This window comes from Brachyistius frenatus, unplaced genomic scaffold, assembly GCF_029030835.1.
Source record: "Brachyistius frenatus isolate BFR_SWC_R1_liver_20210118 unplaced genomic scaffold, ASM2903083v1 Contig_18, whole genome shotgun sequence".
In the NCBI taxonomy this organism is placed as follows: Eukaryota; Metazoa; Chordata; class Actinopteri; family Embiotocidae; genus Brachyistius; species Brachyistius frenatus.
Window position 1 is genome coordinate 2,815,001 of NW_027210617.1, and position 15,249 is coordinate 2,830,249.

At 43.8% G+C, this 15,249-nt stretch overlaps 1 long non-coding RNA gene across 3 annotated transcripts in view; it reads left to right on the top strand.

Annotated features, from left to right (window-relative positions):
• LOC138618850 (uncharacterized) overlaps window positions 1-15,249 on the top strand; it is a 42,427-nt gene that overhangs the window by 9,318 nt on the left and 17,860 nt on the right. For all 3 annotated transcript variants that reach the window (XR_011310762.1, XR_011310763.1, XR_011310761.1), the window contains exon 2: window positions 6,249-6,424. This is a non-coding gene — a long non-coding RNA (uncharacterized lncRNA). The remainder of the gene's footprint in view (window positions 1-6,248; window positions 6,425-15,249) is intronic.

Consider the following 15,249-nt stretch of genomic DNA (forward strand, 5'->3'; position numbering starts at 1 on the left):
AGACGCTCCCACCCCGGTACTGAGACTATACGAATATGTTGGCTCTGCACACAGCATGGCGGATTTGAACCATTTTCTCTTATCCAGTAACGAAGCACGCCATGTCTGTCCGATTATGGAAACTGCTCTTTCAAATAGTCTGAACCTGTGAGTATGCTGTATATTTATTCTCAATGCAAAGACTCGTGTCATCGAGGAGAGGCTTTTTAATAGGAAATGCCTTTTCCGGAACATTTTAGAATAATTTATTGAAGCAAAAATGTGTATATCTGCCCTAAATTTGCCATAACTCGCTCTTGATATCATGCGAGTTGCACACCAGTAAATATTAACAAGACTTGGCTACTTGTGCCAACAATATACATGTGTGTAAAGATGTCAGATTACAGTACTTTATCCTGTAATTAAAGCAGATATTGATATTCATCTACAGTTATTTTCTGCAGTAAAATTTTGATTTTAACGTTCATCACTAGAGTTGTTACGTAAAATACATGGTTATGCAAAATGATTTTAAGGATTACAGAGGCTTGTTTGTCTAGCTCCAAATTGTCAGCATGTCACGAACTAATCCAAAAGTGTACAATCACATCCAGTGAGACAGGACTTGTTCCACTAGATCATGCTGTTGACATTTAGCTGGAAGCTCTTCCACTGTAAGCTATATGGGCCTTTTTTGTCATGCTTTCAAACAATTCATGGATTAATTCACTCAATGCTGAAACTGTGGTCTATGGTCTGCAATGGGTCGATGTGAGCTGGCATTTAAAACAACAATAAGATGGTTGTTTGTGGGGGCCTGGCGTGTGTTCTTTTGGGGAAGGAGCGGAAGTAACACTATCTTTTATCTCATTTTATGAGTTGTGGTATCACTGTAGAAGCTCAAGCTGGGTACTATGACATTATCAGCAATTAAGTGCATGTTATATTAAGATTATTAATGACATGAAGCATAGTTTCCTTGTCACGTCTGAATGACAGGTGCATGTGTCATCATCCTCCTGCAGCTGGATGACTTCACCCTGCAGATGCTCATCAGGACTCTGACTCGCAGTGGGAGGAAGTTCATCTGTGTTTTTGAAAAATAGGGACCATGAATGGTGCACCACTTTGTAATGCTGCTCTAACGCTCACATGCTGATTGAGGCTATGGTTTACACTTTTTTTTTTTTTTTTTTAATTGTGTCCTCCCCTCTCCCACATTCCAGGTCTGGGCTGCCAAAGCAGCCTGAGGACATGTTGGCATAAAAGACGCGGTGTTTGAACTGTCAGTGGATCCGTATGCGCAAAGGCAATAAAACTGGGTATTACCTTGAGAATAACCTGCTGTGTGCCTGTGCGCAGTTACGTGTGTATATTAGAGATAGACAGAGAAACAGAGGGACAGGAAGAGCAGAGGAGGGAGAGAGAGGAGAGAGGCGTGCGCATGCAGGCGGAATGCAATGGCTCCATGTGACCACAACACAAGCAGCTCCGGCGACGGCCCCTTTAAGAGACGTGGGTTAGTTTTTCTCTTTGGTTATCTAGCTGTATGAGTTTATGTAATATCATAAAGCTAGAGAACCGAATGTATAAACTAATTCTGCAGTCGTCACGGCGGAGCGAGCCGGAACCGGACGGACAGTGGGGGGGGGGAGGGGGCTGCCGGAGCGGATGGATGGATGCAGCCTGCACGGAGGACTGGAAGCCCGCGGCAGCGTCCGTGCATCGCACCGAGAGAAACGCCTCCTGCTTCCTTGGACGTACACCGGTGCAGAGAGGAACGCCGCCCCCCCCCAAAAAACGGATTCAGTGCGCTGGGTTGCTTTCACGAGTGATGCATGGAGTGACAGTAGTTAGCAGCCGGAGACAGGCTCCATTCATAGAGTGATGATGATGAGGAGGAGGAGGAGGAGGAGGAGGGGGGGACTCGCTGTTTCTCTAAATGGAACATACTTGCCTGTTAGCATTTATACCTTAAACCTTATGTCTTAGATGCTTTAAGACTCATTATGTAGTTACTTGGACACCGATAAACAGCAGAGATGAGGTGAGATGAACGCGTGCTGTAGCTTGAGGAGGCACCTGATTGGAGGACCCCTGGGAGTCACGTGTTCCACCAGTAGCCCCCCATATCCTCTTGCTGCTGTTCTGTCTATATAGTGATATGGAATGTGGTTTTAACCATCAAAGCTAATGCACCTGCAGCTGGCTCTTAGCAGGTTTGTGTCAGCAAACTGCTGTGCCTCTGCAAATGCATGTTGCTGTATTTTGGCTTTAGAAAGTTGATTGCAGGAGCACGGTGCCATGTCACAACAGCAGAAGTAGTTTCTTGAGGAAGAGTTTTCTATTGTAAGTTCCTTGCTGTGATAGCAAATGTTTCAAATGTCATGTATCCTCAGTGCTTAATTTATAGGTTGTGGTGTAGCCAGGAAACAGGAAAACGCCAGGTCATCAAAGTAACCTGCCACAGGTTATGAAGTGAAGTGGAGAAGAGGACAGTATTGCGGTTCAGTGGGTGTCTGTCAAAAGGATCATTTTATATCCCTGGATTTAGCTTGATTGATGCCCTTGTTAACAGCACATCCAGGCCTCGTGCACAAGGAAGTCAGAACAGCTCACACTGCTGCTGAAGAGGTTTGTAGGACATCAGGGATGCAGCACATACTGTACACTACTGTATCCTTTTAAAACAATGGCATTTGCTACTTTTGCTGATCTTCAGTTTTCACAGATGCGGTTCTATTGTTATAGCTCACAGGATGAATACAAATTGGCTCCTGCAACTAAACAGTGTGTTCTTTAAGATATCTCCAAGTGACTGGCATGTCGACACACACACACACACACACACACACACACACACACACACACACACACACACACACACACACACACACACACACACACACACACACACACGTGCCACAAATCACAGATAACCTGAGCGTGTTTGCGAGGCTGATGTAAAGGAGCTGAGATTTTGAAGGCAGTTTTAGAGGGAAGGCAGGGTCAGCCGGGTGGTCCAGAGATCCAGCTGCTTTTCAGGCCTTTTTGATAATGCTGTTTGGGCTGAACATCATCTGTTTTTCCCCCACACCATGTGAGTCAGAGTGAAGCTGCAGGAGTGATAGGATGTACTCTGTCGTGGAGCCTGTTGAATTTTAAACAAGCCAGCTAGCTGCTAAAGCTGGAGCTGCTGTGGTGGCTGGGCTCTGTGCAGAGTGTGTGAGTGTGTAGCACCACAGAGCATGGTGCTACTATAGGTAGGCCCCGGCTTATACTGCGTCACAGACCAGGGCAGGTGCTAGCAATGGGCCAAGCTGGAAAATATCTGTGCTTTCTCAGAGAACTCTCTGGTGCCATGCTGCTGTATGTGTGAAGTGATTTCTGGCAATGCATGTGCGAATGTATGCCCATTCACGCATTAGGTTATAAACTTCAGTTGTCTGCAATTGTAATTACAATTATATTAATGATAATTTTAGAGTTTGCACTGTTCGGTTATAATTGTGGTAGTTTATTAGATAAATAAATGTTTTCATTTAGAAAACACTCTATGACTGCCAGGATACGTGAATCTCAATTTTATTTGGACAAGAACCAGTAAATGCTCTTTTTCCAGTGAGACATTTTTTTTAATTCAAGCAAATTCATATATTTAGCTGAAATATCCAACATTATCATCATCGTCATGGTGCTGATTTAATAAAAGCAATTGAAAAATAATTTCAGTACTGTGTGCATAAATTTTCAAATTCACGTCTCCTTTGTCTTTTGACCGATAATTGCAATATTAAGCTAAGACGTTTGTAGTACAGCGTGATCTGTCACCTTCATTTGGGCTACACTGACAGCACCACCCTCCCAGCCTTTTCTCAGTTGCAGCAGAAATGAATGTATTGCTGAGGTGTAATAAATGGAGTACATGGGGAGAGCCCTTTGAGATTGAAATGCACTCTGGTGAGTGACTGAGGGGCAGGCTAGACGTCGGTTTTCCCACATTAATATGTGTCTGTCTGGGCCCTCTCCGCCATCAGGAGGGAGGCCCTCAACACCAGATGGAGCCCAGTCTAGTCTAGGTCTAGCTTACAAGCACCTGCCATAGGGCTGCATTAAACTGTCTAATGTCTCAGTGATTTCTCCACTTTACGTCTATTTTAATCTAATTTATTGTTTCACCAGCTCGGGTTTATTTTGCGTGCATTATGATGGCAGTGTTAAAAAAAAAAAAATGACACAGAGTGGTGGAAGGACTAGAGACAATAGGACTAAAGATGATGTAGGAAGAGTGAGGTGAGAAGATAAGACGCCAGGAGAGGAGATGTGTTTATACATGCACGCTGCGCATTTCTAACCAATCTGTCATGTCTTTCCTGCTGAAGGCATAAATATGTCAGCATGCCCCCCCCCCCCCTCCCCAATGCTCTTTCTCATTTTCTCTGCACTGTATTGATAATATTTCCATGGTTTATTTCTGGATGTTGCATGAAGGCGAGTTGCTTGTTGACAAAGATGTTTGGACAAAGCAGCCATCCCATCCGCTGTCCTGAACACAGCAGAGCCATTGTTTTAGCCTTACAGCCCTGCTGCATTTCCAAGCGACAGTACTATAGATGTTATCTTGTTTGTGTCACACTTGGTGACTAGATTGCAGAGCTGTGTGTATGAGTGTGTGTGTGTGTGTGTGTGTGTGTGTGTGTGTGTGTGTGTGTGTGTGTGTGTGTGTGTGTGTGTGTGTGTGTGTGTGTGTGTGTGTGTGCGCGCGCGCATGTTTCTGTACATTAGTGCATGTGCTGCCGTGTGTTTTTGTGTGTCCTGCTGCACGTTGCACCCTTAGTGCCTCATTTTTCGTGTCTACAGAGTACAATAAACATGACAGGATACTGTGCATTACAGAAGAGCTGTGGAATCGGCTGAGCAGCTTCTTTTTGTTTAACTGTGAGGTGTCTGTGTGTTTAAGATTGGGATGTGTGGCTTATATCTTCGCAACAGTCACTTCTGCGAGTTCTGTCTTTATGTAGGTAATTACGGAATTTCTGATACGGAGTTTGTCCTGGAAAACATTTTCCCAAGGCTAGAAGAAGAGTTTTTCTCTGTGAGCATCTTTTAAAGTAGGCCACTGTCAAAGTTTTTTTTTTTTTTACCAAAAAAAGAAAAATGCTTTGAGATATTTTTTTTATTTAAGCCATATACACTTGACTATTTTTTTTTTATTATTGTTGTTATCATTATTATTATCACTATTATTATCACACATTTTCTTTCAAATGTGAAATAAATCAAAGTTCGTGCTCTATTTGATTCCATATCGTCTACATCCATATTCCAGTGTTATCAGTTTTCTATTATCGTTTTACCTTGAATTGCAATGGCCTATATAAACCTTTTCTCTGAACTTATGAATTCTGGGTTTGGTAGCCTAGCAACAGCCTCTGACCCATGCAAGGGAAAGAGGAAAAAAAAAATTGAAAGGCTGACACGCAGGCTTTAAACCCGCAAAGGACGTCAGATTTCAGTGGATGTAATCTTTGAGTATTTTGTGTAATCGCTTGTGAAGTGTGTTTGTTAGTGTGTGTGTATATGTGTGCGTGCGTGCGTGCATGTACGTCTCCATGTGTTGACGAGATTGGTATTGTCATGGATTTACACTGACAGCTGCAATAACAAATACAAGAAACTTTCTATATAAATATAAAATTGTTAAACTGCAAAAATTTTATGAATCCTGCAGTATGCATTACTTTCTCTAAATAATAATGCTGTCTTTGTATTTTTTATTAAATGCACAAATTCAATTATTTTTTTTTATTAATTACAGTTATTTATTGTAGATTTAACAGTTCAGCGTTTCGTCCTCCAGTGGAATTATTAAATCTATAATTTTTCTAATCTAATCTGTGTTAAAAGAAGCCAAGATAAAATGAGGAAGTGCCAGCCAATACATATATTTTGGCTCTCTATTTGACAACGTTGAATTCTGAATCTGACACTTTTAATTTATGCTTTATCAAATGTCTCAAAATTCAAATCTCAAAAATGTTGTCTGTCAGGGTTAGAAATACTAGAATGTAAAGTCTATTTTTAAATCAGCGTAACATACCTCGAACATTTCCTACGACGTTTATGCGTTGACGGCGGCGGAGTTCATCAGTGCGCTGTGTGTGAGAGAGAATCCAGGTGGATCAGGCACGTGGTGGATTGTGACTTGGAACCTGCTGTAGGACTGGACCCTCTCTCAATTTAATGCTCTATGGGTTTTTTTGCAGGAATGTGAGCGGTACAGAGTGAGTGCAGTCACACAGACATCCACACACCCCATCTGCAGGCCTGTGTCTGGACCTGCAGGGCAACAGGTCAGGAGAGAGACCCGCCGGCCTCCTGCCCTGAGGGGTAAAGGTCACCGACTGGGTCAGAATGAGGCCTCATCAGTCAAGAGTCGCAGGTGAGACGCACTCACGCTGCTATGCTTAATAATCTGTTTTTGTAAACACACTTGAACTTGAACTAATGATCCACTACTCTCAAACTCTTGAAGAGATGGACCTGTTTGTTTTGAGGCTTAAAAAGCTGCACGGTAAAATACGGAGAGAGCATTAAATCAAGTCTTGGATCCATCGCAGTTTGACGTGCCTCTCATTCTTTACTTTTGCTTTTGCTTTTCTCACCCTCTTATTCGCTCGCCTCTTACCCCCTTCTTGATAACATCTGATCCAATTTGTTAGATTCTGCGGTTTTGGCAGATAAGAGGGGGTGACCACTTGTATAATCTATATTTTAATTCCTTTGTCCGAGCTTTTTATCCGTTTAAAGGTACATGGGTAGAGTGGGGCTTGGACTGTTGTGTGTGCAAGTTGTGCTCAAGTGGAAAGACTGCGAGGGTGGTTAAGACCCTCACTTCACTAATTCCCTATTTCCTCCCCTCTGTGCTCCCCTCTGATTCTTACTTTCTGTCCTCTGGCCTCTGTCCATGCCTTGTACAACCCTCACAGTCAAACACAGAAAAACATCTGTGTTGTTTGGTTCTCTTTCAGTTTTCTTTATAAATTCTGGAAAAAGTTTCAAAATGCACTTCAATATCTCTGTAACTTTCTCTGCTTTTATCCCATAACAGTTTAAAAACTTTGAAACCCCCCCCCCCCATATCCAACATTTTTGGCTTTAACCTTTTTTCTCACGTAAAAAAAACCCAAAATTTTCAACCCAATTATCGTGAAGGTAAAGTGACACTTTAATGTTGGAATGCAGCAGATCTTCGGTTGTTCAGATATTAGCCAGCTTCTCACAGTGTATACGATATCCTGAACTTAGACTTTCGGCTTCGGATGCCAGTTACTGGCAAAACCTTGCGAGCTGTGTGTTTGTATAACAGCGTAAAATGTTGGAGATGATGGAAGGCTGAAACCAGAAGTCGGTGACTCACTCACTTCGCTCTCAGCTTCCGTTTCATTGTTGAGTGACACGACTAAAGATTACCTTCCCTATCCTAACAGCTGCTATAGCAGGCCATCAAGGCCGAGAACGCTGCTCAGCTTGTGCATGTTCAACCTCCTGCGGAGAACAAAGTAGATGGAGTGATGCAGGCAGCGTCGGAGAGGGGAGGAGAGGGAGATGGAGCCCCATCCGCGGAGATTGCGGGCCGTCATCGGGGAGAAACAGAAGAAGTGATTTTTTTTTTTTTATTTCCCTCCAGGGTTAGATGAGCGTTCTGTGACATTGGCCTAGTTCTATATCAGCATGCTCCCCCAGAGAAGAGGTTGCGTTCGAGAATCAGACAAGGGAAGATCAGAGGAGATTTCACTGCCTGTGGCTATCCTCCTCCATAGCGTTCGACCACCTCTTAAACCTTCTTTACTTCGCTTCAACTCGATGAGGGCTGCCGGTCTACTTAGTCAATATCATATCCACAAACTAGATAAATCGATGCAAACAAGCTTTGGTTGGACCTGGGCTTTAGAAGTGGAGGCATAGCTGTGGGCTGAATTTGACGGAGATCGGCATCAATCCAGAAGTGACACTCTTCACATCTTCTTTATATTCATAACAGCAATTAAGAGCTTGCATGCACAGGTCTGCCTTCATGCTGTGTTTTTACCCTTATAGGACACAGGTACAGCTTGTACGTTTCTTGCAATTGCTCCTTATAGGAAGTGCACACAGGAGGATGTGTGATTTCATACGTAGCAGTGTTGCTTCCACAGCTGAGCACGCTCATGTATATGGAAAGACTGCAAGAGAGGGAAGCAGTAATCCGCTCATTTACAGTACCTCAGATCCAGTCTGCCATCTCTCTCTCTCTCTCTCTCTCTCTCTCTTACTTTCTCTCACAAACACACATACCTTATGTACCATATCTCCTCCCTCCCCACCAGACCCCCACCCCTCCAACCCCTTCTTCCATCCCCATTCGGGCTCATCTCGCGCCATCACCTCTCCAGCTCCGCCACCCCAGAGAAACCAATTCAGACTGCTGCTCCACACCGTCATGGCATGTTGGCCAAGGGAGATGGAGTCCTTTCAGGTTCTTGGCTACAACCTCCCTCCCTCCTCCCCCGTCGCTGCCCCTTCGCTGCTTCTCAACATTTCCTCAACACGCCTGGTGTATCAGCGGGGTTGCTAGACCGCTCCTGAGAATCTGTTGGAGTTATTCTGCACATTATGTGACCTTTTAAAGTTTCCACAAAATTGCATGTGGGTGTGTGTTTTATGATTCCACTCTGAGCCTGCCATTGCATGGTTACATCGTCAGATTAGTGCTCGTGTCTGAAACAAATGAAGCCTGCGTTATTTGTTTAAACAGACTGATTGTGAGGTTTACCAGTAATAGGTTATCTTTAATGGCAAAACCAAACACCCACCGCCCACCCATGGCTTCTTAAAGTTGGCAATCTGCTTTTAGCAGCCTGCTGTTTGCTGGTATTTTGTTTTCCCAGGCTTTCTAGATTCGTATGCATAAACTGCTCTGCTTGGCTGTTCTTAAAACTTGATTTAAATTATACCCTCTGTTATATGCGGCTTGATAGGAAATAAATCTCTTCAAATGAATGCACTACATGGAGGGAGGTGGTGAAAGGGGCCCTGTGTGTACGTGTGTGTGTGCGTGTGCGTGTGCTTGTGTAAGCACACAAGTGTAGAGTGGTGGTGTATGTTAACATTCATTAAAGTTATGTGCAGAGGGGCTCCGAGAAGAAAAGAGAGAGGAGAATGTGAGTGAGAAAAATTGAATTGGGTTTGAAGAACAAAAAAATATTTAAAATAGAAGAAACTCACGAGTATAAGAGTAAGGCATGAAAAATTAAGCTGAAGGTCATTAGAGGTTATGTAAAGTTTTTGGGCGCTATATGTGGTGAATTCAGCAAACCTACATAAGCAATTACTGTAAATTACTTATTTTGCTTTGGTATTTGTTTACTTATTTGTTTTCCTTTACCTCCTTAAAGCGCGGAGGCCTCTGGCATCTCATTGCACTCTGGCTGAATGGTGGCTGTATTAAAGATTGGTGGTGGCTGTGATGGTAGGGTGCAGCAGGGTGACGAACAGAGCACAGGAGGGAGGGACAGGGGCTCGCTGAAAGGCAGCAGCCTGCAGAGTGAATGGGAAAGGGGAAGGGAGGAGGGGGGCATTAGTGGCGCAGGCAGGTTGGGGGGGGCCGGCGGCGGGGTGAGAGTGGGGGCCTCCATTGGTTCAATGCAAGGCCGAAGCAGCTGTGAAAAGAGGTCTCCCCTTTTTCCCACGCCCAGTGCGACGCAGAAACTCTGCTTCAGCCCGCCAGGGTCAAGTCACATTTCTAATATATACACTGGGCCTGTGGACTCTGACAATGCATACGCACAGCTCATTTATTTTCTGTATGCACACAGACAGACACAGACTTGTGTGCACACAGTGAGTAGACGGCCTCTCAGACAGAGACAGAGGTGGGGGCCGCCGCAGAGGGTAGAGAGTATTATGACACTGATTCCTTTCCCGTTGGCACCACTGTTTCATCTTGGATCCTGCAAATGAATAAGCTGCAAGTGCATTTGCAAACACTCACGCACGTGTGCAGATGTCACCACTGCTCTTGGCGTCCTTGCAATTTGAGTTTGTCACTTCAGGGAAAAATGTGCATAAAATAATAGCACAACAATTAAAAATGTCAAAGAGGATTTGGGATTTTTTTTATTTGAACTATTTCTCTCCCTTCATAGTGTTGTTTTTGTTTTTTTTTTCTCACTCCAGAGTTATCATGTCACGCTTTCATGAATATCTCAAAGTCCCCTTCATACAGTAATATATCGGTTGGTGTCTCCACTGTATAAACCCTTGACTGTGTCATACGCCCACCGGCCGTCACATTGCAGCCCCTTTCTTCTCCTCACACTTTTACGTCTCAGCCACCATTTACAAACTATAATCATATTCCAAGGAGGGGGATGTAAACGCTTTGTCCTGAGAGACCCCCACCACCACCACCACCCCAGTGCCAGATGCCCTGCTGTATTGTGTGGGTGCTGGGGGCAGACAGAGGGGCAGCCCCCTTTTCCCTGTCTGTCTCTCTCTCTACAACATACAACATGATGTCACCCTGTCTGTCTGTCTGTCTGTCTGTCAGGGCCTGGACAGGAACTTAAGTGTGGGAAGGGAAAGCATTCGCAATGGAAAGGGGGTGAGGGTGGTGATAGAAGAGGTTCAAGGAGGGGTTCAGGGTTGGGAGGAGCTTTTTTTTTTTTTTTTTTTTTTTTTTTTTTTAGGGAGAGAGTTTGGGGGGTTGATATGTTGAGAAGACAGTGTCTGGCCTGAGAGGTCAGCAAGTGGACTTGAGCATGGAGGGAGTGTGTGTCTGTGTGTGTGCAAAGTTGTTTTTTTGGGGGGGGGGGCAGCTCTCCTAGCAACTCCAAAGCAAAGTGGAATTTAGATGAGTCTGTGGGTCTGTGTCTTCAAGTCCAAACTATGTGGTTTGTCTCACAAAGGGCCAGAACAGAGAGGATATAAAGAAGAAGAGGAAAGAAAAGCACGTTTTGTTCATTATGAATTCTATCAAGTGTATCCAGAATTGTGCACAAATGTATGGAAGTCAAGGCAGTGTAAGCATAATGCATGCTGTGATAATAGTAAAAATCCAGAACACAGAGGAGTGGATTATAGTGCTGTCATTGAATTAATTTCATTAAGGTATTAATATTTCTTTTAGATTTTCTTAAATGTGACAGGTGAGGACAAACACTCAGGCTCGCTCCTGGACGTAAAGCACGACTAGCTAGTTGTGTATGTGTTTTATTATATGAATACAATATATAGTAAAACTGATCAATAACTGGGGTTTTTTTGTTGTTGTTTGTTTTTTTAGGCCAGGCCAATTGCAGACTTTAAAAAAAAAAAAAATCCAAATAATGAGTTGGTGTCTGATATTGTTGATATACAAAAAAAAAGAAGCTAAATTACCTTGTGGTAAATTATTGAAATAACATTTACACCCTTTTATCAGGAAATCTAGAATATGCAAATATGTCTTATGGCCAAAGCTTGACTGCTGGACACATTCAGTTCCTAGCTTTAGTCCATTTTACTCCTGAGGAGTTGAACTTCCACATCACACCTGTGTAAGTTACTGGACTACCATTGGCTTCCAAATTAGCTGTGATGTCACAGTATCTATAAATGCTGCTGGAGTGAAAAAAAAAAATTCCCCTTGGGGATTAATAAAGTAACTATCTATCTATCTATCTATCCTCTGGGTATACACTCGTCTTAAACTCAGATTTAACAAGATGACAGAGAAACTTTCTTCCTCCACCACATGAATGTGAAAAGAGCCTTTACGTGTCAAACTCTGCACAGATGTCATTCTGCACAGTGAAGCTCAAACAGCCATGTGAAGTCTCAGTTTTAAGTAGGAGGGTACTTTAAACATTTCCAAGGTGCTCTGGTGTGATGTTGCTGTTTATTTCCTCCATCTAAGCACATCTTTTTATCACATTTATCAGCTACAGAACTCTTAACTATTTTTTGAGGCATGTATTCGTATCTAAAATAAAACATAAAAAAATGTTTTGGCTCTTTTTAAAAATACGTTATAATTTTTTTATAAAATGCAATACTGTCAATCTCAATAATGAGGCTGTTTTTCATGCTTCCTGAATTGACTTAATGGAGAATGATGATTTTCATCAGACAGCAGTAATGTGCTGTTTATAGCCCACTAGCAAACACAGGCAACGGGCATCTTTTTTAACTGGTAAACATTTACTAGGACACGGACACAGGCCTTTGTCATTTGTCCTCTCTGTTTGGACTCCTGCTTTTGTATTTCTTCCACCTCTTTGCTCTTTCTGTCTCTTGCTTTAATACTTTGTCCCTCTGTGTCTTCCATCTCCTCTCTCTCTCTCTCTCTCTCTCTCTCTCTCTCTCTCTCTCTCTCTCTCTCTCTGAAGAGGTGATGGTATTGGGAGACAATGGGGAAGACTCACTTAATTAGCTGGATGAGAAGATGCATTGTGGCAATTACTGAGCACAAAGGGAGGGGAAGGTATGGCTCTGTAATGTGCTGCTGTGTGTATTTGCCTGCTTTTTGTAGCCTGGAGTGCAGGCAGTCCTTTATAGGAAAGAGTGAAAGCAGTAACAATGGAAGACAGGATGTACTCCACATGTAGAGCCATTTCCAGTCCTTTTACAAACAGGGACAACAGCAGCTACAGTCTCTTAAAGGCTGGGCATGTAGTTCTTGTATGCTCTGCACAGATGGATTATGGGGCTTTAAATGCACGGGTCTGGTGGCTTTGAGAGAACTAACTCTCCAGGTTATTTTTACAAGTTTCTATTGTCCATTTTTGGAGCCACTGTCTAATTAGGTACTGCCTACATGATTTTATTTAGCTTAATAAATAATTTACTGATGCTTTAAAGAAAAGGCTAATCGTATATGCATAAATAAAAACAAATAGAGCTGCAACTAAGGATTATTTCCATTAATGATTGGTCAGGGGATAATTTACTGGATTAATTCATTATTCGTTTGCTTATAAAATGAATAAATAAAATGTCAGAAAATATAGATTATGGGAAATCATATGCTCACAAACCCCGGCCTCAAACAGCCCTCGTCCAATCAGAGCTTGATTCAGGGGCGGCAAATTCAGCATTAGCTGGCTAGAAATGAGAGGCCCGCATTTGTTTACAATTATAGCGTCAAACGTGTCCGAATTTTGAGTGGTAACTCCACCGCTGTTAGCATTGTTAATTGCTGCTTACAGTTCCAGTTAAACACCTATTGCTTTGGCTCCAGAAAAAACTTCTTTTTTTTTACTGCTGTGAAAAATGTTGGTTTCTGTTTGTACTCACCCCAGCAGGACCTGTCAACTCCGTTTACCTCCTGAAACAGTTAATTGAGCTGTTATAACTAAGTACCTGACTGAAAAAGGACCATACCCAAAGCTGTTCTCACTGACTGATTAAATCGTCTTAAGTATTTGTAAATTATTGATTATCATGTTGGGTAACAAACAATGATGATTTCATTTCCTCTGCTCCTGCCCATCAATCCTCTTCATTCCTAATCCGGATTGTCCTGTTGCTGCGTACGAAACTGGACATGCTACTTTCTATTTCTGACAGACTGTGAGTGGGCTGCTGCTCGGTGCCATTGCATGTTTTGTGTGTGTGCATGTGTGCAGAGTTGGATCTAGCAAAGAGCATCCTCCTCAAGTGGAGTGGCCTGAGGGGATTTCTTTCATGAAGTCAGATAACATCCTGGCGACCCCCTCTTCCTTTTTTTATAAGAGTTCTTTAACCTTGATAAATGAAGTAGAGGCGGGAAGGGAGTGAGGGAGGGAGGGAGGGAAGGAGAGAGGGCGGGAGGAAAAAGTTGCGGGCTGTGTTGGGGGATGAGGTTGTGATGGAGGGAGGAGAGAGAGCGGGAGAGACGGAGAGACACCAACTCCCAGGCCGGCTTGCTCTCAGGATCAATAACGTTCGGAGAGCTGCTGAGCACTCCTGTCTGGCAGCTCTACCATAGGGGATGGAAGGAATGGAGGGAGAGGGGGAGGACGGGAAGGAAGCGGGAAAAGGAATGTTGAGAAAGCCTCTCTATCTCCTTCTTGTCACCCTTTTTTGTGAAGAGGGCGAATTGAGGTGGACGGCGATGGAAAGATGGAAGGATGAAGGGAAACACAGACGTAGGGTGGAGGGAAGCTAAGACCAACACACCTATCCAGCTACACCTATCATGCCACCCACCTGCCCGCCTGCCAGGAAAACACACGCTGGTGCGCACACACTCTGAGGTCTCCTTTTACGGAGCCACAAGGTTACAGAGTGTCGATACAAATGCGCACAGCCCTCCGACAAATGGGATTTGGCATGTTCAATCAACAGTGCTGCCAAATCCCTGTTGTTAAGTGTTGCAGAGCCATATCTGTCTGCAGTGGGCCTGAGCTATGCTACCTGGGCCCGCTAACTGTCCCCTAAATATCCTCTATTAAGGTCCTCAGTAATAGAATTATCTGTTGCATTTGTCATTGCATTTGAATAGGTGTGTGCGCTGTGGCATAAATAGCGAACAGAGAAGGAGTTGTCACATTGTGCACCTGTTATAGAAAATACAACAACAACAAAAAAGCCTTCCGTGACTCCTCCACCCGTGCCTCGAGGTCACGGACATCTGAGCTCTCTTCCTCTTTTCTTTCACCCTCTTCTACTTGATTTCCTTGCTTGGACTTTAAGTCGCTGGTCTCCCTCCTCAGGCCATCTCTCCTGGCCTTTTTTTCTGTCCTCTGTTAGACCTGATCCTTTCATCTTCTCTCCCCTAATCCTGTGAGAGAGAAGCCTTCTCTTCACCCCTCCTCTGCTTCCCATTGCTCTCTTTTTAACTCCATGCCTCTTCTTATTTTAGCGTGTCCCTTTGCTCCTTGTGCTTCATTCTTCCCCTCTCTTTTCCTCCTCTTTATCCCCGCTGCCTCTACTTCTTCTCAGCCTCTCTGTTTTTTTTTCTGCATCACCCTTCTTCCTCTTCTCTTATTTTTTCCTGTCTTTAATTAAGTTAGTGATCAGTTGACTGCCCCTATCATTGGTAGAGAGCAGGTTGGTCCTCCCATCCCAGGAGGGGGGTATATTGTCTGAGCTGGTTGACCAGTGTAATCCCCCCACCAGGGACAAAGGGCAGTACCCTCACTACCTCAGCCACCCCTGAAGGGCATTAGCCCCCTGACGAGAGCCATGCCCTGGCCTGCCTCTGCCTCCCTGACAACTCAGCATCACACTGCTGGCTCTTTGCTTATCTGAGGAAGCCAGTTT